Source organism: Musa acuminata, unplaced genomic scaffold (assembly GCF_036884655.1).
Source record: "Musa acuminata AAA Group cultivar baxijiao unplaced genomic scaffold, Cavendish_Baxijiao_AAA HiC_scaffold_173, whole genome shotgun sequence".
NCBI classification, from domain to species: Eukaryota; Viridiplantae; Streptophyta; class Magnoliopsida; order Zingiberales; family Musaceae; genus Musa; species Musa acuminata.
This window is the reverse complement of record NW_027020446.1, coordinates 7501-21793: the sequence shown is the minus strand read 5'-3', so window position 1 is coordinate 21793 and position 14293 is coordinate 7501. Positions and strand designations below refer to the sequence as shown.

General features: G+C 31.8%; 1 long non-coding RNA gene across 1 annotated transcript; it reads right to left on the bottom strand.

Annotated features, from left to right (window-relative positions):
* Positions 1-662: 662 nt before the first annotated feature.
* On the bottom strand, positions 663-7545 carry LOC135656513 (uncharacterized). The gene is made up of 2 exons (XR_010504268.1): positions 4490-7545; positions 663-4443 (listed from the first exon to the last, which is right to left on the bottom strand). It is a non-coding gene; the product is annotated as an uncharacterized LOC135656513 (long non-coding RNA).
* Between the last annotated feature and the right edge of the window lie 6748 nt (positions 7546-14293).

Genomic DNA, 14293 nt, shown 5'->3' with positions numbered 1-14293 from the left:
GTGTACTCAATGTGTACGAGCCTGCCCCACAGACGTATTGGAAATGATACCTTGGGACGGATGTAAAGCTAAGCAAATTGCTTCCGCACCAAGAACCGAGGACTGTGTGGGTTGTAAGAGATGTGAATCCGCCTGCCCCACGGATTTTTTGAGTGTCCGTGTTTATTTATCATATGAAACAACTCGCAGCATGGGTCTAGGTTATTGATACGTTACAAAAAAATCCACTTGAATCAATTGATTCCTCTTTACCGACAAAAGCCCGTACTCGAGAAAATATATTATTCTATTCCGAGCACGGGTTTTTCTGGTCAAACGTATCTTGTCTTTATCACGAGTTATTTTCCTTGGTTAACAATACTTGTTGTTTTGCCGATATCCGTCGGTTCTTCCATTTTCTTTCTTCCTCATAAAGGAAATAAGATGTTTAGGTGGTATGCTATATGTATATGCTCGTTGGAACTCCTTCTAACAACCTATGTTTTCTGTTATCATTTCCAATTGGACGATCCATTAACCCAATTGGAGGAAGATTTAAAATGGATAGATGTTTTTGATTTTCACTGGAGACTGGGAATCGATGGGCTTTCCATAGGACCTATTTTACTGACAGGATTTATCACCACTTTAGCTACCTTAGCGGCTTGGCCAGTTACTCGAAATTCGCGATTGTTCTATTTTCTCATGTTAGCAATGTACAGCGGTCAAATAGGATTATTTTCTTCTAGAGACCTTTTACTTTTTTTCATGCTGTGGGAGTTAGAATTAATTCCTGTTTATTTACTTTTATCCATGTGGGGGGGAAAGAAACGTCTCTACTCGGCCACAAAGTTTATTTTGTACACTGCGGGGGGCTCCATTTTTCTCTTAATAGGAGTTCTAGGTATGGGTTTATATGGCCCTAATGAACCCACATTAGATTTTTCAAAATTAACTAATCAATCATATCCTGTGGCATTGGAAATAATATTATATTTTGGATTCCTTATTGCTTATGCTGTCAAATCGCCGATTATACCCCTACATACGTGGTTACCAGATACCCATGGAGAAGCACATTACAGTACATGTATGCTTCTAGCTGGAATCTTATTAAAAATGGGCGCATATGGACTTATTCGGATCAATATGGAATTATTACCCCACGCTCATTCTATATTTTCTCCCTGGTTGGTAATAGTGGGAACGATTCAAATAATCTATGCAGCTTCAACCTCTCTCGGTCAACGGAATTTAAAAAAAAGAATAGCCTATTCCTCTGTATCTCACATGGGTTTCACAATTATAGGAATTGGTTCTATAACCGGAATGGGACTCAACGGTGCCATTTTACAAATACTCTCTCATGGATTTATTGGTGCTGCGCTTTTTTTCTTGGCAGGAACGAGTTGTGATAGAATACGTCTTGTTTATCTCGACGAAATGGGGGGGGTATCGATCCCAATGCCAAAACTATTTACCATGTTCAGTAGTTTTTCGATGGCTTCTCTTGCATTGCCAGGAATGAGTGGTTTTGTTGCGGAATTATTAGTATTTTTTGGAATAATTACTAGTCCAAAATACCTTTTAATGCCAAAAATGCTAATTACTTTTGTAATGGCAATTGGAATGATATTAACTCCTATTTATTTATTATCTATGTTACGTCAGATGTTCTATGGATACAAGCTATTCAATGTTCCAAACTCTAATTTTGCGGATTCTGGACCACGAGAACTATTTGTTTCAATCTGTATCTTTCTACCCGTAATAGGTATTGGTATTTATCCGGATTTCGTTCTCTCGCTATCAGTTGACAGGGTGCAAGCTATCCTATCTAATTACTTTCATCGATAGTCTTTCATTAATAATACGGAAATATAATTTTTGTCTTTGATTTTAAGATTTTTAAAATCGTTCGCTGTACAATGCAAAAGAATAAAGTGAATTAGAATTGTAATGAGATGCATTTTGAGTTTTTGAGAACCGTTTTGAATAAGGAATGATTCAAACGGTTCTCAAAAACTCGCACAAACAAGAAGCTTTTTATATATATATGGGATGATGTTCTTATGTATTCTTTATGTAGTTTATTCAATTATTTATCTGTGTAGTTTATTCAAGTAGATGTTAATGTGAATGAACCATAACTATGTAGACCTATTCCTAATAGATTGATTCCAAAATAACATACCCAAATTATAAGAAATCCTATAGAAGCCACAAGTGCCGAATTCATACTTTGCAAACTTTGATTTGTTCTACTTCTAATATGTATTCTAGTTCTAGTATGTAAATAAATCGCGAATATGGTCCAAGTAATAAAAGCCCAAGTTTCTTTGGGGTCCCAATTCCAATAAGATCCCCATGCCTCATTAGCCCATACTGCTCCACAAAGAATGCCTATGGTTAAAAAGGTAAATCCTAAACTAATGACACGATAACTCCAATAATCCAAACGTTGAGTCAATTGATATTTATAATAATTTCGAAATGAAAGAAAAGAAGTGTTTTTAAAAACACTTCTTTTTTCATTCAAATATTGAATCTCACCAAAGAAAAATGGTTTAATTAAGAAATTATTACCTTTACAAAAAATATCGATGTTTTTTCGAAATGTAATGACTAGAAGAGCGACTGATAATAGTGATCCGCATAAAAGAGCTGCATAGCTTAATAACATCATACTTACGTGCATCATTAACCACTGAGATTGTAGAGCAGGTACTAATATTGCGGATTGATGCATTTCAGTTAAAAAACCCGACGTGGCAAAGCCTTGTGTAAAAATGGTACTTGGTGCGGTTATTGTGCTTAAATCATTTTTATGGTTCCCCATCTTGGAAATCATATGAATAATGGAGAAACTGCACGAAAGGAAGATTAATGACTCGTATAAATTACTTAACGGAAAATGTCCTGAAGAAATCCAACGAGAAACTAATAATCCTGTTATAGAGAAAAAAGTGGCTATCATCCCTTTTTCCAATGAATCACGCAATCCTACGATTTCGCGGACTAATAAGATCATTAAATGAATCGTAATCACAATTGAAATTATCGAAAAAGAGATATGAGTTAATATATGTTCTAAAGTTGTAAATATCATAAAAAGGGGTCCCATTAGAGAATTTAAATCGAGAATTGAATACATTATAGGATCCATTGTGTCTCTTTTAGAGGATTTATTTTCTAGGATTTCAAGGATGCCGCCACTCGGACTCGAACCGAGATGCTCTAGCACTGCTTCCTAAGAGCAGCGTGTCTACCAATTTCACCATGGCGGCTTACTTGAAATAATAATAGTCAATTCATGTTGAATCGTCGAGAATCAAGGATTCAATATAGTTTAGTAAACATTAGAATCGATAAATCAAAATTCATTTAAATTCCTATTTGAATCTCTATTCAAAAAAAGAATCTTTAGTTGGGATCATTGTAAGTTTAGTTTTAATAATAAAGTAAGTTTAGTTTTAGTAAGTTTAGTTTTAATAATAAACTTTCGCGTACTAGAAACTAAGTTCTTCCAAAACAGTTAGAACTCAATAGTTTTGTTGTCTGTCGAGGTATAGAACTAAGAATTGTTCATTTTCTATTTTTTGATTCGTTTTTTATTTATCCGATTTGATTTCATAGATTCAAACAAAATGAAAAAAAAAATATTTTTTTTTTCAATGAAGAAGATTAAATAACCAGGATTTCATATGTATAACAATTTCATCACTAAATCAAAAGAATTTGAAATTTTCTAACGATTTCGACACCTTAGTATCATTCCTTAGTATCATTAGAGTATTAATACTCTTCATATTATATATAATGGTCTCTTCATTATATATATAATGCATAATGGTAAGATTTACCAAACTAATTAGGTTTTTGTTAGGCATATAAGAAACAAAAGAATTTTCATTTCTATCGTAATCATACTCTACTTTTCACAATAGAAAAATATTTTTCTATTGTGAAAAAAGTAGATAGAAAAAATATTCAGAATTCGATATACATACCTTTATTCTACATACCACATCTACATACTACAACAGCTAGTTCTAACTCATATTGATATTGAGGAGTTCAATACATTAATTAATGTGAATCGTTCATCTTAAAAAATTCGAAGTTCTTCGGGTATGTCAATTCCGATTATTCCAAGACTTTATTATTTGTTTGTTGCACAAAAAAACTTTTTGAACGTCCGGTGGAAACCGATTTCGCTAAGGAAAAAGCCTTTACTGCAGCTAAAAATCCTTTTTTTTTCCAAATATTTTTACGAATACGTTTTTTTGACATAGAAGTACGCTTTTTGGGAACTGCCATTCAAAAAGGGTTACCAGTTTTTATCGTTGTATGTGAAAGACATGTATTGTTTTGTTCAAAATAGATTGTTCCTTTTAGTCATTATCTATACTTATTCCCTGGTAGAATAGTTTTAAAAAAAGCATTTTCGAATATGTTTAAAACCTATTAAAAAATATATTTAAAACCTATTAAAAAATATATTTAAAACCTGTTTGAAAATATATTTTAAACCTATTAAAACATATAATTTTATTAAAACATAATTAGAATCAAGTACTCCTTTTGGTATAACTCTTTTTTCTTATTATACTATATAATATGGCTATAAATTACCAGAATAGAATATTCTACTAAGACTAGACTAGAATAGTAGAATTATTAAAGATTTCATTTTGTTTTCTTATGGAACATACATATCAATATGCATGGATAATACCTTTTCTTCCACTTCCAGTTACTGTGTCAATAGGATTTGGACTTCTACTGATTCCGACAGCAACAAAAAATATTCGTCGTATATGGGCTTTTCCTAGTGTTTTACTGTTAAGTATAGTTATGGGGTTTTCAGCCAATTTATCTATTCAACAAATACATGGAAGTTCTATCTATCAATATCTATGGTCTTGGACCATCAATAATGATTTTTCCTTAGAGTTCGGATATTTGATCGACCCACTTAGTTCTATTATGTCAATACTAATTACTACTGTTGGAATCTTGGTTCTTATTTATAGTGACAATTATATGTCTCATGATCAAGGATATCTGAGATTTTTTGCTTATATGAGTTTTTTCAATGCTTCCATGTTGGGATTAGTTACCAGTTCCAATTTGATACAAATTTATATTTTTTGGGAACTGGTGGGGATGTGTTCCTATTTATTAATAGGATTTTGGTTCACACGACCGACTGCAGCAAGTGCTTGTCAAAAAGCTTTTGTAACTAACCGTGTAGGGGATTTTGGTTTATTATTAGGAATTTTAGGTTTTTATTGGATAACAGGTAGTTTCGAATTTCGGGATTTGTTCGAAATAACTAATAACTTGATCCATAATAATGGTGTCAGTTCTTTATTTGCTACTTTGTGTGCCTCTTTATTATTCATTGGTGCAGTTGCTAAATCCGCACAATTCCCCCTTCACGTATGGTTACCCGATGCCATGGAAGGACCCACTCCCATCTCGGCTCTTATACACGCTGCTACTATGGTAGCAGCAGGAATTTTTCTTGTAGCTCGACTTCTTCCTATTTTCATAGCTATACCTTACATAATGAATTTCATATCTTTAATAGGTGTAATAACAGTACTACTAGGAGCTACTTTGGCTCTTGCTCAAAGAGATATAAAAAGAAGTTTAGCCTATTCTACAATGTCTCAATTGGGTTATATTATGTTAGCTCTAGGTATAGGTTCTTATCGAGCTGCTTTATTCCATTTGATTACCCATGCCTATTCTAAAGCTTTATTGTTTTTGGGATCCGGATCCATTATTCATTCAATGGAACCTATTGTTGGATATTCGCCAGAAAAAAGTCAGAATATGGCTCTTATGGGTGGTTTAAGAAGATATGTTCCAATTACAAGAACTACTTTTTTATTGGGTACACTTTCTATTTGCGGTATTCCACCTCTTGCTTGTTTTTGGTCCAAAGATGAAATTCTTAATGATAGTTGGTTGTATTCACCAATTTTCGCAATAATAGCTTGTTTCACAGCAGGATTGACTGCATTTTATATGTTTCGGGTGTATTTACTTACCTTTGATGGACATTTGCGCGTTCATTTTCAAGATTACAGTAGCACAAAAAATAGTTCGTCCTATTCAATATCTCTATGGGGAAAGGAGGTAGCCAAAGCAGTCAATAGAAATTTACCTTTATCAACAATGAATAATAGGGTCTTCTTTTTTTCAAAGGATATGTATAAAATTGATAATAATCTAAAAAAATGCATACGATACTTTAATACTTCTTTCGAAAAAAAGTACACTTCTATGTACCCTCGCGAAGTGGACAATACTATGCTATTTCCTCTGCTTATATTGGTATTATTTACTTTGTTTGTTGGATCAATAGGAATTCATTTTGATCAAGGAGTAATAGATTTGGATATATTATCCAAATGGTTAACTCCACTCACAAACCTTTTCCATCCAAATTCGAGTTATTCTGTGGATTGGTATGAATTTTTTACAAATGCAATTTTTTCAGTAAGTATAGCTATTTCCGGACTATTCATAGCATATATCTTATATGGGTCTGCTTATTCGTTTTTCCGGAATTTGAACTTTATCAATGCATTTGTAAAAGGTGGTCCTAAAAGGATTCTCTTGGACCAAATAAAAAATGGGATATACAATTGGTCATATAATCGTGGTTACATAGATATTTTTTATACTAAGGTTTTTACCATGGGTATAAGGGGATTAACCGAACTAACTCAGTTTTTTGATAGATATATAATTGATGGAATTACAAATGGGGTTGGCATTGCAAGTTTTTTTATAGGGGAAGGAATCAAATCCATGGGAGGTGGACGAATCTCTTCTTATCTATTCTTTTATTTATTTTATGCATCAATATCTTTATTCATTTTTTTATTTTTTTTATAAATTTATATTTTATAAATTTATAAATATAAACCAACTTAAAGTCCCTATTTTTATTCGTTTTATAAATTGTAGAAATATCTCTTTTTTTGATACCTTACATTATCTCTATTACTAATCCTTTGTGCACTTTGGTGTTCCTAACCGTCCACTGATTTTTGATTGATCTACGGCATGGTAATAAATACAAGACAGTAATGAAAACTCCATACAGTTGATCTTTTACACCCGCTCCAAGATATGATGACTAATGAAAGAATCTTAATCTTGGGGTAAACAGTTTACACTGCTTATGTTTACTTCAACTTTATTCTTGTACATATGAAATGAGATTTTATCTTCTTACTGCAAACTTCTAAGTTGTTTTGTTTCACTCATATAACTATCTGGTTTAACTCATTGACCCGAATGATGAATAAAAAATAAAATACCTATTCAATACATTACATTCAACTTCTTTCCTTTACTTCTAGGAAAGAAGTATAAAGTTCATGTTCAACGAATCACACGTAGAGATATTGATAACACACATAGAGTTAATGGTATTTCATAACTAATAGATTGAGCAGCAGCTCGTAGACCACCTGAAAAGGAATATTTATTATTCGATCCGTATCCTGACATAAGAAGCCCAATAGGAGCAATACTTGAAATGGCGACCCATAAAAAAACACCTATACTGAGATCGGCTAAAATGAGGCGATACCCAAAAGGAATTACTAAATAACTTAGTAGAATTGATATGACCACTATAGACGGTCCAATACTAAACAAACGAACATCTCCTCTAGATGGGAGAAGGTCTTCTTTAAAAAGTAGTTTAGTTCCATCTGCTAGAGCTTGAAGAATTCCCAAGGGGCCGGCATATTCAGGCCCAATACGTTGTTGTATCGCTGCAGATATTTCTCTTTCTAACCACACAATTACTAGTACCCCTATTGTAATTCCCAATATAAGGGTCAAAATGGGTACAAAGATCCATATGAGTCCATATACTTCTTTTAAGGATTCCGATATAGAAAAAGAATTGATAGTTTGTACTTCTGTCGTATCAATTATCATTTCAACGATCAACCTCTCCCATAATGATATCTATACTACCTAGTATCGTCATGATATCAGCCAATTTCATTCTTTTAACTAGCTGAGGAAGAATTTGCAAATTTATGAAGCCGGGTGGACGAATTTTCCATCTCCAAGGGAAAACACTATTATCTCCTATCAAATAAATTCCTAATTCCCCTTTTGGGGCTTCTACTCTCACGTAAAGTTCTTGTTTCGACAATTCAAAATTGGGTGAAGGTTTTTTACTAATAAATCTATATTCAAAATCATTCCATTCGGAATTTTTTGCTCTATCAAAGCGTCGGACTTCTAAATTCTCATAGGGTCCTCCAGGAATTCCTTCTAGAGCCTGTTGAATTATTTTTATAGATTCCCTCATTTCACCGATTCGTACTAAATAACGAGCTAACGAATCTCCTTCTTTTTGCCATTGGACTTCCCAATCGAATTCATTGTAACACTCATAATTATCAATTTTACGAAGATCCCATTGTGTTCCAGAAGCTCGTAACATCGGTCCTGATAAACCCCAATTTATTGCTTCCTCTCCACCAATAATGCCCACATCCTTCGACTCGCTCCAAAAAAATGGGATTTCGCGTAATGAGTTTTTGATATTCAACAATTCCTGTTAAAAAATAATCGCAAAAATCCAAACATTTATCTATCCAGCCATAAGGTAGATCGGCAGCTACTCCTCCGATGCGGAAATAATTATGCATCATTCGCATACCTGTGGCGGCTTCGAATAAATCATATATCAATTCTCTCTCTCTGAAAATATAGAAAAAGGGAGTCTGCGCGCCGATATCCGCCATAAAAGGCCCAAGCCATAACAAATGAGAAGCTATACGGCTCAGCTCCAGCATAATTACTCTGATATAGCTAGCCCTTTTAGGTACTTGAACATTTTCCAGTTGTTCTGGTGCATTTACCGTTATTGCCTCTGTGAACATAGTAGCTAAATAATCCCAACGTGTTACATAAGGCAGATATTGTATAATTGTTCGGTTTTCCGCTATTTTTTCCATCCCTCTGTGTAAATAGCCCAATATGGGTTCACAGTCAATAACATCTTCACCATCGAGAGTAACGATCAGTCGAAGAACACCATGCATTGATGGGTGGTGAGGACCCATATTAACTATCATGAAATCTTTTTTTGTAGCCGGTACAGTCATATCTTTTCTTCCTTAATTCATTATTTCATGAATTCCTCAAAAAAGTAGGAGGTTCATCAAAATAAAAAATCTAATAACTACTATACTAATTCAAACGATTTAATTAACGATTTTTTGGCTCCCGAATATCCAACTGGTCAATTAATTTCTTATAACGCGCTCTATTTTTCTTTGACAAATAAGCCAGCAGACGTTGACGTTTTCTCAGAATTTTTTGTAGACCTCTTTGTGATAAAAAATCTCTTTTGTGCAATTCCAAATGTGAAGTAAGTCTTCGTATCTTATTGGTGAAACTTAATACTTGAAATTCAACAGAACCCCTGTTTTCTTCTTTTTCTTCTTGTGGAAGAAGTGAAATGAATGAATTTTTGACCATAAAACTTTTTTTATCTTTTTCTTTTCTTTCTTTTCCATGCCATGGATTTTACCGATCAGGAAAAATAAAATAATAATTATTATATTATGTCAATTTTTTTTAATCTAGTACACGCAAAAATTTAGATTTATCCGTTTCTATCTAAATCAAATTTTCCATTTGATTTAGATAGAAAAGAAAAGGATAATATATTTCTGCATTTACGAAAGAGAATGATTTCTTTGCACCTAAAAAGATTCTGTAGATTTCTTTCTAGATTCAATTGAATTGATACACAAGTAAATACGTATCATGTACCAGAACGTAACACACCATATGCGTACATCTTTCGGTTTTTATTTACTGAAAACGGCATGTGATATATAGGAAATATACTATTAAATAATTCTGAATCGTGGATACATACGTATCCTTGACATACTGAAACGACTACCATTATTGGTATCAAACCAATAGCGATTCATACAAGCTAAATCTTCTAATCGGTAATTGGGCCAAAGAAACAATTTGCATTTAATTAATTTATTTAAATCCGTATTAAGACGTTTGTCCTCATTCAAAAATTGTTCAGAGTTTCTTATGTTGTTTTCGTTGCAAAATACTGGATTTCTATTCACAATATCCCGATTATGAGAGTTGAAACAAATTAGAATTCTCAATTCTCTACGACGTCTAGGAGATAGAATATTTTCAGGAACAAAGAAATTATAATGATCTTGATCCCCATTCACAAATATATTGCCATGTCGTCCAGTGGATTTTTTCAAATTATTCTTATCAACATATCTTTTCTTTATGTATTTTCTATTAATTTGGTGTTTACTCTTATCGATCAATGAAATACTTATGGTTTGATATATAATGAATTTTCCATCCCTTCTTAAAGATAGACGAATTGGTTCGATAATTAATATTCCCCTTTTTATTAATTCTGTAAGAGCTAGATCTTTCTGAATCAGCATTACATCCAGATGCATCTCTCCTCTTTGAATCGAGGATATAGCAATTTCCCTTGGATTTATCAATCTAAGTAGGAGACAATATATCCTAACATTATTAATAATTTTTTGATTCAAGGGGTCATCCCATCTTAATTGAAAAATAAAATATTTTTTCAGGAACAAATCTAGTTCTCCTTCCTTATTTTTCTTGGATTGTTTTTTTTTTTTTTTACCTTTTTTAATGTTTGATCTCGTGCAATCCTCTTCAAGATATTCCTTTTGGTTTTGTTTTTGTGGATCTGATACAAGATTTGATTGACCCTCTTTTTCTTGGTTGGAATTTTGAAATTCTATTTTAACGGAATCTTTGATGTTTTGATTTTGACTAATATTTTTTTTATTTTGATTTTGACTAATATTTTTTTTATTTTGATTTTGACTAATATTTTTTTTATTTTGATTTTGACTAATATTTTTTTTATTTTGATTTTGACTAATATTTTTTTTATTTTGATTTTGACTAATATTTTTTTTATTTTGATTTTGACTAATATTTTTTTTATTTTGATTTTGACTAATATTTTTTTCATTTTGATTTTGACTAATATTTTTTTCATTTTGATTTTGACTAATATCATTTTCATAATAAATATTAGAAAGAAGTAATTTGATTGGTATGATCCACGGTTTAATCTTATATGCATCAAAAGGTAACACAAATTCTGGGAAGAACCAAGGTTCTAGATTTGATATGGTAGAATAATTTCGATTCATTCCCATCCAATCAAAAATTTTTTTTTGATGAGTCTTAGTCTTAGTATTTTTATTAGTATTTTTATAAATTTCGGTACCGATATACATATCGGTCCAGTCCTCAATATCACTATTGTTCTCAATATCACTATTGTTCTCAATATCACTATTGTTCTCAATATCACTATTGTTTCTAAGGCAAAAATGAAGAATTCTATAATCCAAATATTTTCTATCCAGATTTTTATGGGTATCAATAAAATATCCTTTTTTTAGGTAATCATCAATAGTCATATTTAGCAATACATAAAACGATTCGGGTTTCAGTGTGTATGAGTCCTTACTATCCCCATAATTTATATATTCATGTGATAAAAGATCATATCTGTAGTGTTTTTTAAATTTTTCTTTTTGACTCATCGATAAATCCACTGCACAAAAATTTTCATTCATGTAATGAATTAATCGGTCTTTTTCTTTTTTATATGAATACAATTTCATTGATTCTTTATTTTGAATAGTACAACGTTGATTGACTCTATTTCGCCATTTTTTCGGTACTAATCGAGACCATTTGCTCCGAGAAAAATTATATTGATAATGACCCTTTAACCAGTTTTTCCATTTATTCATTCCAGACTTATTAATTTTCTTATGCCTTGATTTGGAATCAAACCTTGATTTGGAATCAAATATTCCTCGTGTCATACAATAATACTTTATCTTGTCTTTAATAAAAGGATAGGTCCCGTGATCGTGATATTGAAGTACAGATCTCAGGTGATGGTTGTTAAATAATTGGGTTTGTGACAATTTGTAAAATACATATGCTTGGGACAAGGAAGATAAGTCGTGATAAGTGTTTAAATCATTTCTAATATTAGGATTAGAAAAGGACTTTTTTATAGTCGAAATAAAGTTCATTGTATCTTGATCTGTTTCATCAATTCCTTCTTGATTTCTTTCATCGTTGTAAATGGATTCATTGATAATTGTTTTTTTTAAAAGTTGTGCATTAACCTTAGAAATGGTAACCATACATTGCAAGATATCTATGTATATTTTTTCAATGAAAGATTTCATAAAATAATGTGATTTGCGTATTAATCGGGTATTTTTTCTTTGAAGTATCTGCCAAATATGTTTTTGTAATTCCGGTCTTTTATCATGATAGGCTAGAACTATTTTCTTCTTGTCTTTTGTGATTCCTTCTATTTGATTCCTTATTGTGATTGTCTTATCAGCAAGATCTTTCATTTTTTTTTCTATGAGTAAATAATTTGTCCAATTCATAGATCGAATTTGAATGGTCGATTCGTGAATAATCTGATTATTTTTTTTTGAATCTTTTGCATTTTCATTTGGTTCATGTACTTTTCCCTTCCTCAATTCAAATAAAGAAATTTGGTTCACTTTTTCAAGTTTCTTCATTATTCGTTTTAGAACTAGAACTGTTCGTTTTAGAACTAGAACTATTCGTTTTAGAACTAGAACTATTCGTTTTAGAACTCGTTTTAGAACTCGTTTTAGAACTAGAACTATTTTGATGACCCATCTTTTTTTTTCTTTTGAAACTTTTAGAGAGTTCTTTTTTACTTTTCTAATTTTTTTTTTGAGTTCCTTATATATGGGTTCAAAAAAAGAAGGTTGCTTTCGGGGAGAACCAAAAGGGAGTTCCGTTTCCATTCCCCAAACTGTTAAAAAACAAAAATTTTCTTTTTTTCCTTTTTTTTTCATTGGATCTCCATGATGAGATCGTATTTTAGATCTTCGCCAAGGTTTTAAACGAAAAGGAAATAAAATCTTTATCTGAATACCATCTGTTAACCAATCTTGGGGAAATTCTGTTTCTGATAATGGAACACCATTATAGGTGCATTTAACATGTATTTCTCTATTCCATTCCTTCAAATCCTCATACCACTCGGGGAATTGGAATAATAACATACGTCCAATATTTTTAGCTATTATCAATGAAGGCAATACAATGTTTTTTCTAAAAAAAGATTGGGTTATCAGCATCAAACCTCTTATTGCTTGAGCAAATATAATGCTATCCCAAATTTCTGATATTGTTATCCGTTCATCTTCCTCTTTTTTTTTTTTCTCCTCGTCTTTTTTTTTCCCAGTGTTTGTCTCTTCCTCTTCCTCCTCAAAGTCGGAAGTTTCGGATTCTGGGTTTCCCCCCACGGAATTCCTAAAAATAAGATTAATTATTCGATATCTATATCTATCAAAAAAAGAAAAAAAAAAGACTTTGTCTATTCGATCCAAAAAAAGCGGGGAATGAACATTTGTTTGAAATATTTCCCAAATAACTGTTTTACGTCTTTGAGCACGCATGGATCCTTGGATTATACCCCGATTAAAATCTGGTTGTTGCGAATAACGTATCAAAGCCACCTCTTCTGCTTCTGCTTCTGCTTCTGCTTCTGCTTCTGCTTGATCAATATTATCAGTATCGGTATCCAGATTTTTATCAGTATAGATCACCACCCGTTTCGCTTTTCTTGAACAAATTTCATAATCTTCCTTCTGTTCTTCTCCATTTTCTTGATCCAGTCCTTCTAATTCATCGGTCAATTTGTATGACCATCGAGGAACCTTTTTACTGATTTCTTCTATTCCAATGGATTTTTTTTCTTCTATTCCAATGGATTTTTTTTCTTCTATTCCAATGGATTTTTTTTCAGTTGTTGTTTGATCATTTGGATTGGTTGTAATTATGTCGAATACAAATCTCAAGGATTTTGCTTTACTTTCTGAATTAATTCTTCTTTCTTCTTCCAATAAAAATAAAGAAGATTCATCGATTGACGTTAAGAAATTAACAATATAATTAAATGATGATTTCTCATCAAGCGGATTCTTTTCATGTTCAAATTCTCGAGAATTTTTAGAAATAGGAAAGAGCCCATGAATCTTATTTATCCAAAACGTTTCTATGGAATCTACATCTTCTTCTTCTGTAGAAGTAATTAAATCATTTGTAGAAGTAATTAAATCATTTGTAGAAGTAATTAAATCATTCATGATTGTATGTGAATAGAATTTTTTTATTGTTCTTATTGTTCCACGATACGGTC